This window comes from Orycteropus afer, unplaced genomic scaffold, assembly GCF_000298275.1.
Source record: "Orycteropus afer afer isolate SDZICR_OR568_19922 unplaced genomic scaffold, OryAfe1.0 scaffold00004, whole genome shotgun sequence".
NCBI classification, from domain to species: Eukaryota; Metazoa; Chordata; class Mammalia; order Tubulidentata; family Orycteropodidae; genus Orycteropus; species Orycteropus afer.
In genome coordinates this window covers 23219007-23232164 of record NW_006921591.1, presented here as the reverse complement: position 1 = coordinate 23232164, position 13158 = coordinate 23219007, and the positions used below count along the sequence as shown (strand labels likewise).

The following is a 13158-nucleotide window of genomic DNA, read 5'->3' as shown; positions in this document are numbered from 1 at the left end:
ACCACATTTTGCTTATCCATTCATCTATTGAAGGGCACTTAGGCTGTTTATTTTGCTTTCTCTTGTAAATAAATGATGTTGCAATGAATACAGGTGTGCATATATATGTCCATATCTTTATTAGATCTCTAGGGTATATACCTGGAGCTCTGGTTGCATAGTGGTTATAGCATTGAGCTAACCAAAGTTGGAGGTTAAAACCTACCAGCCATTCCACAGAAAAAATGTGAGCCAGTCTTCCCCCATAAAGATGTATTACCTTGAACATTTTAGAGAGAAGTTCTACTCTATTCTAAAGTGTCACTATGAGTCAGAATCAACTCGATGGCAGTGAGTTTGTGTTTAGGATATATATCTAGGAGTCAGATAGCTAGATAATAAGATATTTTTATTTGTAGGGTTTTCCATAGTGATTGTAGTGATTGTACCATTTTATAGTCCCAGAAACAATTGATATAGGTTCAAATTCCCCTACATCTTCATCAACATTTGTTGTTATTTATTTTTTAATTTTCAGTGTCATTTGAGCTGGGGTGAGGTGGTGTTTCATTATAGTTTTGATTTGCATAGCTCTAATCACTTCTCGGCCTTTTGGCTAAGATCAAGTGTAGTATCTGTTCTTATCAGTTTAATATCTGATACATCCTCTATGGAGCTCTGGTAGTACAGTGCCTAAGGCACTTGACTGCTACCCAGAAGGCTGGTGGTTCAAACCCACCAGCCACTCCTCAGAAGGAAGGTTGGGCAATCCTTCTTTCGTAGTGACACTGCCTCGGAAACCCAAGGAGGTGTTGCTATGAGTTGGGGTCCACTCGATGGCAAATAACAACAACAACAATGGCTAATGATCACAAACATCTTTTCATGTTTGTTGGCTGCTTGAATGACTTCTTTGGTAATGTATATGTTCATGTCCTTTGCTCATTTTTTAATTGGATTGTTGTCTTTTGGGGTTGGGTTGTTCAAGTTTTCTGTAGATTTTAGAGATCAGACCTTCATTAGATACCTCATTCCAAAGCTTTTTTCCCTGTCTTTTAATTTGTCTTTTTTTTCTCTTTTGTTAAAGTCTTTTCATTACTATTTATGTATTTAATTTTCACTCTATTTCTTCTAGATCTCCCCTTCCAACAACTCTTAAACTAGGATTTCTGTTATCTATTTTCTGTTTTGCAATTCACACATTTTTATTTATATTTTTTAGCCTAATTTGAAGGAAAAAGAAAATAGGTCCTATCATTTTCTACCTATAAGTTTTTCTCCAGGAAATTTATGGTTTTAAGTTTTTGGTCCATCTTAGTATTGGTTACTTTAAAGGCTGAACAATTTTATGTGTGACCATGTCATTCTTTACTAAAGTGCCCTAATGTATGAAGACTGCAGTCTAAACTTCTTTCCACAAATACAGGTTGCTGTTTTATCCTCATTTCTTGGTGACAATGATGTCCAAATCTGGCTGTATCAAGTGTCTACAGAACTTTACCATCTTTCCATTCAACACTGTCAACTATGCCACTACAACCTGCCCTGTGACCTTTCCCAAGGAGATTAACATTTGAACTTTTCCCCTAAGAGACCAGTGGCACAATGCCTTTTCATCCTTATTGGAAAAAAAATTCAAAACTTTCTCTCTCCTCTATTGCTCCCTAATCTAAATAAAACTTCCTTGCCTGATAGATCTCTCAAAACACGTCCTCTGAACTTAAAATCTGTGAAGACTAAAATTTCCATATTATATATCTATATATAAACCATTTCTCTGAATATCCCCTGTGCTTTCTGTTCTGTAAATCTCTCTCTCCTTTGAAGTAGTAACTACTTCCCCTGAAGCCCTCTCAAGATGTGAGAATTTTCTTTCCACTGGGCTTGCAGATCACTTCAGAAACTCTAATCAAGTATCCTCCGTGGTTGTCTGTTGCTACTTCCAGAAATTTGTTTCTCTTACCTCCCTAAACCTTCCAGGTCCTTTGATGGGTATCACCTCAAGTTATATCACCCATGGTTTTTATTTGTCGCAATATTCTACCTTCCTATCAATTTTTCTCATAGTGAAAAAAGATTTCATTGCCTCAATTAACTCTTGGTTTCTCCTTTAATCTTTGTGTCATCAATAGATGATACAATGTTATTTAATAATCTGCCTTCTCAATACCTTGTACTCTTTTCCTTCAATTATTTTTTCTTACACCCCATCTTATTTCTCCCAACCATTCACATTTTCATAGCATTTCTGATACTTTTCCTTACCAATAACTAAAACACAACTAAAATCACCTATCCCTAATGTTGTAGGAAACAATATACAATTTCCACACTATTTCTTCTAGATCTCCCCTTCCAACAACTCTTAAACTAGGACTTCTTATCCATTGACACATTTCATCTTTTTCTGTCTTCCCTCAGATTTTCAGTTTCTTGATTATTTAGTTCACAATCCATGGTCTATCATTATTATCATAGATCCTTGCATACATTGTCCTCCTCCCTGCTCACCCTTCCCTTTCTCATTCCTATCTACAAATTGAAGCTCTGCTTTAAATTCAACATTCTTTTATTCTCTCCAGCACAGTTGCAGCTGATTGAAGCTGGAGAAAATCACAGTACATGCTGACTGGACTCACTTTAAATTTATGATCTGAGACTTTCCCAGGAAACCTATTTATTATATTTTCCCAGACATTACCCTTTCCCACTTTCCAAACAATTATTTCTCTCCTTTTCTTCACTCCTTAAAATATCAAATCCCTTCTCCCTTTTCATTTCCAGTTGATGATCTTGCTGTCATTTTTCTGAGCAAACAGATGCAATCAAAAACTTTCTCAACCTCATGTCACCAAATCTATTAATCTACCTTCAACTGTACTCTTACACCCCATCGTTCTTCTCATACAAGGAATGAACTGCTCAGGCCTGTATCCAAGACAATCACTCTATTTGTGACCTGTGTCTCATTTAGTCTTGTCTTCTGAAGTGTTTTGCTACTAAATTTTCCATTTCCTCTGATACTATTATCTCTTCTTTCATTATTAGATTATTCTTATCAAGTTGATATTATGCTTACTAAATACCCATCAAAAAATTCTTTCTTTGCCCCTTATGTCTTTCCCCACCCCCCTTTCAGAGCAAAATTCAAAGTATTTCTCACAATAGCTACTGTCACTTTCTCAACCCTCAGTATCTCTTGAATACAATTGAAATGTGTTTTTATCCCTATCACTCCACCTTTTCAAGAAAGTGAATTCAATGGCCAATTTTCAGCTTTCATGTTACTTAAGTATTCAACACATTTGACAGTTAATCACTCTCTTTTTTTGAAACAATTTTTGCACTTTGCTTGGGGAATACAATCATTCCTGCTTCTATTTCTACCTCACTGGAAGTTCTATTGTTGACTTCTTTCTCACCATTAAATTGGAGTGCTACAGAGCTCAGAGGAGCACTGGTGGCACTGTGGTTAAAGTATTGGGCTGTTAATCAAAAGGTTGGGGGTTTCAACCCACCAACCACTCCGTGGAGAAAGATGAAGCCGTTTGTTTCTGTAAATATTTACAGCCTTGAAAACATTACAGGACAGTTCTACTATTTCCTAAATGATCACTATGAATAGGAATTGACTCAGTGGTAGTTTGTTTGTTTTTTATAAAACTCACTATTCAGACATAGCTAACTTGCAATCACTTCCTGTCTGAATTCACTCATATGAATTACTTAAAATTAAATCTATATTAACTGATAATTCCTAAGTTCTACGCTCTCCCTTGAACTTCAGGGTCAACTGTCTATTGAAATCTCTGCTGTGTTGCCTAATACACATTTCAAACTTCATATGTTCAAAATTTAATTATTGGTGTACCTCTAAGATCTGTTCTGTCTAATCTCCCTTAATTTAGTAAATAGCACCACCATCCACCCAATATCTCAGGTCAAAGATTGTTAGATAAATCATTAATTTTCTCATTTTTCTTCTATATATCTAATGAATCAGCACACCATATTCCTGTAAGTATCATCAAAATCCTAACTACTTCTTACCAAAACCATCACTAACTATCAATATACATTAACTCTGAAAGAACATTGGCAATGAGTTGATTATAACTCATGATAACTCTATGTCTTACAGAGTAAAACTGTTCCATAGGGTTTTTTGTAGCTGTGACCTTTCAAAGCACACGACTAAGCTTTGCTTTCATGGTGCCGCTGGGTGGGTTTGAACCACTAATATTTTGTTTAATAGTCGATCAACCATAAATCATTTTGCTACCCAGAGATCTTCCTCCACTGCAATGTTTTGTTAGGTGTTGTTGAGTCATCTCCAAGTCATAGCGACCCTTCATACAGCAGAACTAAACACAGCCCAGTCCTATCCCAGCTCCATGAGCATTGGGCTGAGAGCCCACCACTAGGAGTGAGTTTTATTCCAGGTGCAGAATGTATTCCAGGGCCATGTATTGGGAGTCTCACTACATTTCATTTGATCAGTAATTCTGGTCATTATTGAGTTTTTGGATTTTGTTCCATGTTTTCCCTCCCACTCTATCCACTCTAGCCACTGTGTCAATCCATCCTGTTGAGGACCTTACCCTTTTTGACTCTCCACTTTACCAATCATTGTGTCTTTCTGCAGGGAATGGTACCTTCTGATAACATGACCAAAGTAGGTGAGATGAAGTTTTCCCATTCTTGCTTCCAAGGAGCATTCCAGCTGCTCTTCTTCTGGGACAGATTTGTTAGTTCTTTTAGCAGTCTATGGTACTTTCAGCATTCTTGGTCTTCCTTATTTATTGTCCAACTCTCACATGCACATGAGGTGATTGAAAATACCATGCCTTGTGTCAGGCACACCTTAGTCTTCAAAGAGACATCTTTGCTCTTCATCACTTGAAGGATGTCTTTTGCAGCATATTTGCCCAGAGCTCTGGTAGCATAGTGGCTAAAGCACTTGACTGCTAACCAGAAGGCTGGCGGTTCAAACCCACCAGCCACTCCTTGGAAGGAAGGTTGGGCAATCCTATTTCCGTAGTGATCCTGCCTCGGAAACCCAAGGAGAGGTCACTATGAGTCGGGGCCGACTCGACGGCACATAACAACAACAACAACAAATATGTCTCCTGGGGGGCTCTGGTAGCATAGTGGCTAAGGCAAATAACAACAACAACACAATACATACTGAAGACTGTAGTCTTCAATCTTCATCAGTAAGTGCGTCAAGTCATACTCACTTTCAGCAAGCAAAGTTGTGTTGTCAGCATGTCACAGGTTGTTAATGAGTCTTCCTCCAATCCTGATGCCACATTCTTCTTCATATAGTCCAGCTTTTTAGATTATTCATTCAAGATATAGATTGAGTAAGTATGGTGAAAGAATGCAATGCTGACATACTTTCTTCTTGATTTTTATTTATTTATTTTTATTTTAAGAGTTTGTTTTACATTCAAGGTAATGTGTACATTTAGTTTCATTCTTCCTTCACTACTTCCAATCCTAACCCAGTCTCCTACCCTCCTTATTCTCTAACCTTCCCCTTGTGCCCCTCATATTTATGCACTCCTGTTTGTCCTACATTTCTTCAGTTTGAATGTTGGTCCTCTGGTGTCCCATGATGTATTGCTCTAAGGGATGTATTAGCATAGAATATGTAAGTATGTCATCCTGGGTTGAGTGGTCTGTGTGTATATCTATCTTGTTAACTATTGGGCTGAGAGCCCGGCCCTGGGGATGAGTTTTATTCCAGGCACAGAATGCATTCCAGGGCCATAGTATTGGGAATCTCACCAGATTTCATCTGACCAGTAATTATGGTCATTGAGTTTTTGGATTTTGTTCCACATTTTCCCTCCTACTCTATCCAGGATTTCCAGATTTGATCCTTTTCTGAGTGGTTGACATTGGTAGCTGGCACCGTCTAGTTCTTCTGTTCTTGAGGGTCATCATGTCCTAGGGCTGATTGCTTCTAAATGTCCTTTTTCTTTTCTTTTTTTTTTTTGCATTCTTCTTCACTTCTGACACTAGGATACCGTTAGCTATATCTTAGATAGCCGCTTGAAAGCTTTTAAGATCCCAGTCACTACTCACCAATGTAGTATGTGGAACAATGCTTTTATGTATTTTTTTGAGTCTGGTGTCCCCCCGTACTATGGTCCTGAGACAGTAGATCTATTGGATCTCTCTCACATAGTGTCTGGTTGTTTATGAGGGATTACTCTGTGTCTGTGTTCTATTGTTTCTGTAAGGACTACAGGTATTTTGTATCACTGGTGTCTGTGCAAGAGTAGCCTCAGGTGAATTTATCTTTGATCTAGAGTATACTTCTGTTCACTGACCCCCTTCTGATCATCTCAGGTGTTTATGTGTTTATCTGTGTAGCCTAGTGTTTGGTTATTAATGGCAATGTGGTATTGTGGACGCATTGGTTGGTATTAGCATCTGTTGTCTATCTCTTATGTGCACAATTCGGTGTCCTCCCATTTCCTAATGTTATCATGGTGGTCATACTCCCTTCCTGTTTATCCCTCCTCCTACCCATGACAGTGTGTAGGCCCCAACTAGCCCTAAATTAATCCCTCCTCTTCACTCCCCATCCCAGTAACCTACTAGGTGGGTTCCCTTTCCCAACCAAACCCTTCTCTTTCTTTTTACAGTAATGGGCTCATACAGTTCTTGTCCTTCTGCGATTGACTTATTTCACTCAGCATAATATCCTCCAGGTTCACCCACATTGCAAGATGATTTGTGTGTCCCTTATTGTTCTTTAATGTGGCATAGTATTCCATTGTGTGAATATACCATAATTTGGTTATCCATTCATCTATTGATGGACATTTAGGTTGTTTCCATCTCTTTGCTATGGTGAATTGTGCTGCAATAAACATAGGTGTACATATGTCTGTTCATACGCTCTCTCTCCCCTCTTTAGGATATATTCCTAGTAATGGAATTGCTGGGTCAAATGGTACTTCTGTTTTCAGTTTTTAAGGGAAATGCCACACTGTTTGCCACAATGATTGTATTAATTTTTTTATATGTTGTTGGATTTTGTTGGCCAGGATTTTGTTAAAGATTTTTGTGTCTATGTTCATGAGAGATATTGGTCTGTAGTTTTCCCTTTTAGGGGTGTCTTTCCCTGGTTTTGGTATTAGCATTATGCTTGCTTCATAATATGAGTTTGGGAGTATTCCATCTTTTTCTATGTTCTGGAATAGCTTGAGTAGCATAGGTGTCAACTCTTCTCTGAATATTTGATAGAATTCTCCAGTAAAGCCATCAGGGCTAGGGCTTTTTTTGTGGGAAACTTTTTTATGACCTGTTCAATTTATTGCCTTTTTATGGGTCTGTTCAAGCTTTCTATCTCTGAGTGGGATAGTTAGGTAGGTTCTGTGATTCTAGAAACTTTTTCATCTCTTCTACATTCCCAAATCTATTGGTGTACAATTTTCATAATATTCTGTCAGTATCTTTTTATGTCAGTGGGTTCTATTGCGATGACACCATTTTTGTTTACAGTTCTTGTGATTTGGATCTTCTTTCTTTTTATAGGTCTGCCAATGGTTTATTGATTTTATTAATCTTTTCAAAGAACTAGCTCTTTGTTTTATTGATTTTTCTCTTTTTTTTCTGTTTCATTTATTTCTGCTCTGATCTTTATTATTTCCTTTCTTCTAGATACTGTAGGATTCTTTTGTTGTTCTATTCTCGTTGTTGGGGTTGATAAGTTACAGTGTTGATTTTGTTTCTTTCCTCTTTTTTTTGTGTATGCATTTATTGCTATATACTGTCTTCTGAGTACTGCTTTCACTATGTTCCATAGGTTTTGGCATGATGTATCTTCATTCTCATTTGTTTCCAGGAATTTTTTTTTTTATTATTATTTCAGTTTTTATCTGTTCTGTTCTCAGTAGTTTTTGAGCAGTGAGTTGTTCAGCTTCCATATATTTGATGATTTTTCCTTGCTCTTCCTATTATTAATTTCTAGTTTTATATCATTGTCATCTGAGAAGATGCTTTACAGTATTTCAATGTTTTTGAATTCATTGAAGCTTGTTTTATGTCCTAGCATATGGTCTATTCTGGAGAAGGATCCATGCATACTGGAAAAGAATGCGAATTTTGCTTTTGTTGGGTAAAATGCTCTTTATATTTATGAGGTCAAGTTGGTTGATTGTACTGTTCAGTTCTTCTGTATCCTTGTTGAGTTTTTTTCCAGTTGACCTGTCCTTCTTTGAAAGTGGCGCGTTAAACTCTCCTATTATTTTTGTAGAGTTACCTATTATCCCTTTTAATTCAGTTAATATTTGCTTCACGTATTTTGGAGCACTTTCGTTGGGTGCAGAAATATTTATTATTGTAATGTCTTTGTTGTCAACTGACATTTTCAGCATCATATAATGTCCCTCCTTATCTCTCTTTTGATGTTTTGCACTTTATGCCTATTTTATCAGAAATCAATATTGCTACTCCTGCTCTTTTAGGGTTTCTGTTGGCTTGGTATATTTTCTTCTCATCCCTTAACTCTTAATTTGTTTTTATCTTTGTGTCTAAGTTGGGTCTCTTATAGGCAGCATATTGATGGGACTTCTTCTCTTATGCAGTCTGCCACTCTCTTTCTCTTGATAGGTGCATTTAGTCCATTCACATTGAGTGTAATTAGTGATAGATATGAATTGATTACTGTCATTTCATTGTGTTTTTTTCTTGTCATGTTGTTGATGTTTCTTTGCTCTATATACCTTTCTGTGCTGAGTTTTGTTTTTTGGCTAATGCTTCTTCCCTTTTTTTCTTTATTGTTGGTTTTGTGCTTATTAAACCCATATGTTTTCCTACCTTCTGGATTTGCTTAGGGGGATTGCTACTTTTCTCTGTGGTTACCTTGGAGTATATTCTTTTCTCTACACTTTTAGAACAGTATGTACTGTGAAGACATTGTCCTGTTTTCCTCTCCATTTGAAAATATGTACCTAAAAGGTTAATTCCCTCAGGTAGGTTAGTTGCTGGTGTTGTGTGCTGATTGAGTTCCTTGGTTTTTAAGGTACAATGTGTTATGGTCTTACTTTGAGTATCTATTTCTGATTTGGTTTTAGTGTTGATGACACGTATCCTGGTTTTGTTGATCTCTGTTGTGGATTCTCTATTGGAAGGACTTCTTTAAGCATTTCTTGAAGGGTTGGTCTGGTTTTTACAAAATCCCTTAACTTCTGTTTGTCTGCGAAAGCTTGATTTTGCCCTCATATTTGATGGATAATTTGGCTGGATATTGGATTCTTGGTTGGAAGTTCTTTTCCTTCAGTGTTTTATATATGCTGTCCCACTGCCTTCCTGCCTGTATGGTTTATGCTGAGTAATCGGGGCTCAGCCTAACTGTTTGATTATTGAAAGTAATATTTCTTTTTTCCTGGGCAGCTCTCAAATTTTTTTTGTCTTTGGTTTTGGAAAGTTTGATTATAATATGCCTTGATGTTTTTCTCTGGGGATCGATCTTGTGTGGGGTTCTATGAGTTTCTTGGACAAATATCTTTTTGTCCTTCATGATATGGGGGAATTTTTCTGTTAGCAGGACTTCCACAATTTTCTTGATGGTCTTTTTTGCCTCTTCTTGTTCTGGAATTCCAATGAGTCTTGTGCTGTTTTTTCTCATGTCATCACATATAATTTTTAGGTTCTCTTCAATTCTCTTAAATCTTTGTTCTGATTTTTCTTCATACAGGCTAGTGTCCAGAGATTTGTCTTATAGTTGGGATATGCATTCTTCAGCCAGTTCTAACCTACTCTTTTTTTCTTCTAGTGTGTTGTGTAATTCTGTCATTCTGGTACTCAACTTCTGCATTTCAATACTCATCTCTGCACTTCTAACTGCTGTTTTTATGAGTCCTGATTGTGCATTAATCTTTTTATTTTGTTCTTGAATGATTTTCTTAAGTTCTTCCAGGGAACTGTCTGTGTTTTCCTTGTTTCTGTTTGGGGTTTCCTTAGGCTCTTGTATAGCTCTATAAACATATGTTCTAAATTCCTTCTCAGATAATTCTATTGCCTCTTCTTCCTCCATGTATAATGAGACCTTTCTTTGTCGTTTTGCTTCTACTGCCTTGTCCTGTTTTTTTTTTTTTTTTTGTTTGTCTGTTGTTTTCTAGACATTTTGAGGTTGCCTTTAACTGTTGGTTACCTGTTGATTTATTTTGTCTTGGTTTCATGGTTTAATATTTTGAAAAGGTGAAGCTGGTGTATTTTATTTTATTATTATTAATTCAGGTATGCTGGGTTGCTCTGCTGTTTTCTTTGTAAAGGTGGAATCAGTCACTGTGTGGAATGTGGATATTGGTTTCTGTTTGTTGTAAAGAGTGTTTAGAGTTCGAACCAGAAGGTTTCATGTTGGCTGAATGTGGTTTCTTCTATTGGATGAGTGAAGTTATTGACGGAGAAGGTAGTAGCAGAAAAAGGAAAGCTCCTTGTTGCTAGGGGCAGTTTCTAGGGCTTTGAGCAGGCTGATACTGATGATATTGTACTGCTATTTACAGGCCCAAAACTCAATTTCAACAAAGACTCCAGTTGTTAGGGGATCATCACTTTCTTCTAGGCTCAGACACATGCAAAAACCCTGCTCCTGAGGCCCCTGGGTGCCAAAAAGCCAACCCAAGGCAAATTTCTGGCTCTGTGATCTGCTGTTCCTTCCCTGGCCCCACCAACCTACAGTGCTAGCCAAACCCACCCAGACCATGATCAGCTGGGGAGTTCCTCGGTGAGTCCACCCACCTATGGCACCAAAGATGCACTCGGTTTCAGCTGTGCTGGAGTCGGGAGAGAGCCTGATAGTAATCTGTGGTCCCAATATTAGTGATAAAGTCAAGCCCAGACCTCTCAGTGCCACTAAGCTTACTCAAGACTATTCAGTGACCTGCTGAGGGGGGAGCAAGCCTATCCTCCTGGAGCACCAGTGGACTCTCTGCTTGGGTTTCAGTGGTGCTGGATGTGACCGTTTGCACCTAGTTGAGCCAAGTTACTGATAAAATCAGGTGCTCAAGGCAAATCCTTAGGGTGATCTCTTGTATGCTGGTGTGGTCGCTGGTATGCTGGTATGGAGTGTCTTCTTCCTTGACCCAGGGAGGTCTTGGATGGCCATTATCACCTGCTGGTTGCTCCCCCAAGGAAGTCTCTAATGACCTTTCTTGTCTGCCTGTCTGCACTCCACAGGATAGATCTTCTTTTGTTTCTTCCTCTGTACCTTCCCTTTAATTCTTCTCCTCTGAGTTTGGTGCATTCTGACTCAGTGAGTTGTTCAGAGCATGAACATCCCTAATTCAAACTTCTGTACCTAGTTTTTCAAGCACTAAGATGGTAGAGGGAAATAGCATGGTGACTACTGATGAGACTCCATTTTGAATCCTCCTCTCTTCTTGATTTTAAACCATGCAGTGTCCCCTCGTTCTGTTTGAATGACAGCCTCCTGGTCTATGTACAGGTTTCTCTTGAATACAATTAAGTGTTCTGGAATTCCCATTCTACTCAATGTTATCCATAATTTGTTATGATCTACGCAATCAAATGCTTTTGTATAGTCAATAAAGCACAGGAAAACATCTTTCTGGTATTCTTTGTTTTGAGCCAAGATCCATCTGACATCAACAATTATATCTGTTCCACATCCTCTTCTGAATCCATCTTGCATTTCTGGAATCTCTCCGTAAATATACTGCTGCAACCATTTTTGAATTATCTTCAGTAAGATTTTACTTCCGTGTGATATTAATGATATTGTTCAAAAATATCTACATTCTGTGGGATCATCTTTCTTTGGAATTGGTCCAAATATGGATTTCTTCCAGTCATTTGTCCATGTAGCTCTCTTCCAAGTTTCTTGGCATAGCCAAGTGAAAACCTCCAGTGGGGCATCCATTTGTTAAAACATCCCAAAGGATATTCTGTCAATTCCTGGATCCATGTTTTTGACCAATTCCTTTAGTGCAGCTTCAACTTCTTACTTCAGTAGCATAGGTTTTTGATCATATGCCACCTGCTGAAATGGATGAAGATTGACCAGTTCTTTTTGGTAAGGTGACTCTGGGTATTTCTTCCATCTTATTTGATGCTTCCTGAATCATTCAATATTTTCCCCATAGAATCTTTCAATATTGCAACTTGAGTCTTCATTTTTTTTCCCTCAGTTCCTTCAGCTTGAGAAATGACAACTGTGTTCTTCCCTTCTGGGTTTCTAACTCTAGGTCTTTGCAAATTTCATTATAGTAATTGGCTTTTTCTGCTCAACCTGTACTTTGAAATCTGTTCAGCTCTTTTATCTTGTCATTTTGTCCATTTGCTTTAGCAAGTTTTTGCTCAAGGGCAAGTTTCAGAGTCTCTTCTGACATCCATTTTGGTTCTTCTTTTCTTGTCTTTTTAATGACTTCTTGTTTTCTTCATGGATGATATTCTTGATGTCATCCAATAATTTTTCTGGTTTTCTGTCATTGGTGTTCAATGAATCAAATCTATTTTTAGATGGTCTTTAAATTCAGGAGGGATATATTCAAGGTCGTCTTTTGGCTCTGGTGGGTTTATTTTTATTGTCTTCAACTTCAAGTTGAACTTTATATGAGCAGTTGATGGTCTAGTCCACAATCAGCTCATGGCCTTATTTTGGCTAAAGGTATTGAGATTTTCTATCACATTTTGCCACACATGTAGTCCATCTGATTCCTGTGTAATCCATCTGGTGAAGTTCATGTGTATAGGCACTGTTTGTTGCTGAAAAAAGGTACTTGCAATGAATAAGTTGTTGGTCTTGCAAAATTCTGTAGTGAAATCTCCAGCATTATTTGTATCACCAAGGCCAAATTTTCCAACTACTGGTGATTCTTCATTTCCAACTTTTGCATTCCACTCATCAATGATAATCAGCACATTTTTATTGCATGTTTTGTCAATTTCAGACTGCAGAAGTTGGTAGAAATCTTAAATTTCTTCATCTTTGGCTTTGGTGGTTGGTAATAAATTCAAATAATAATAGTGTTAACTGACCCTCCTCATTGTTGTTGTTGTTAAGTGCCATTGAGTCGTTTCCAACTCATAGTGACCCCATGCACGGCAGAACAAAACACTGCCCGATCCCGCGCCAGCCCCACAATCCCTGCTATACTTGAGCCCATCATCACAGCCACCATATCAATCCATCTTGTT

At 37.7% G+C, this 13158-nt stretch overlaps 1 pseudogene; it reads left to right on the top strand.

Annotated features, from left to right (window-relative positions):
* Positions 1-575: 575 nt before the first annotated feature.
* Positions 576-730, top strand: LOC122149779 (annotated as a pseudogene).
* The last annotated feature ends 12428 nt before the right edge of the window (positions 731-13158 follow it).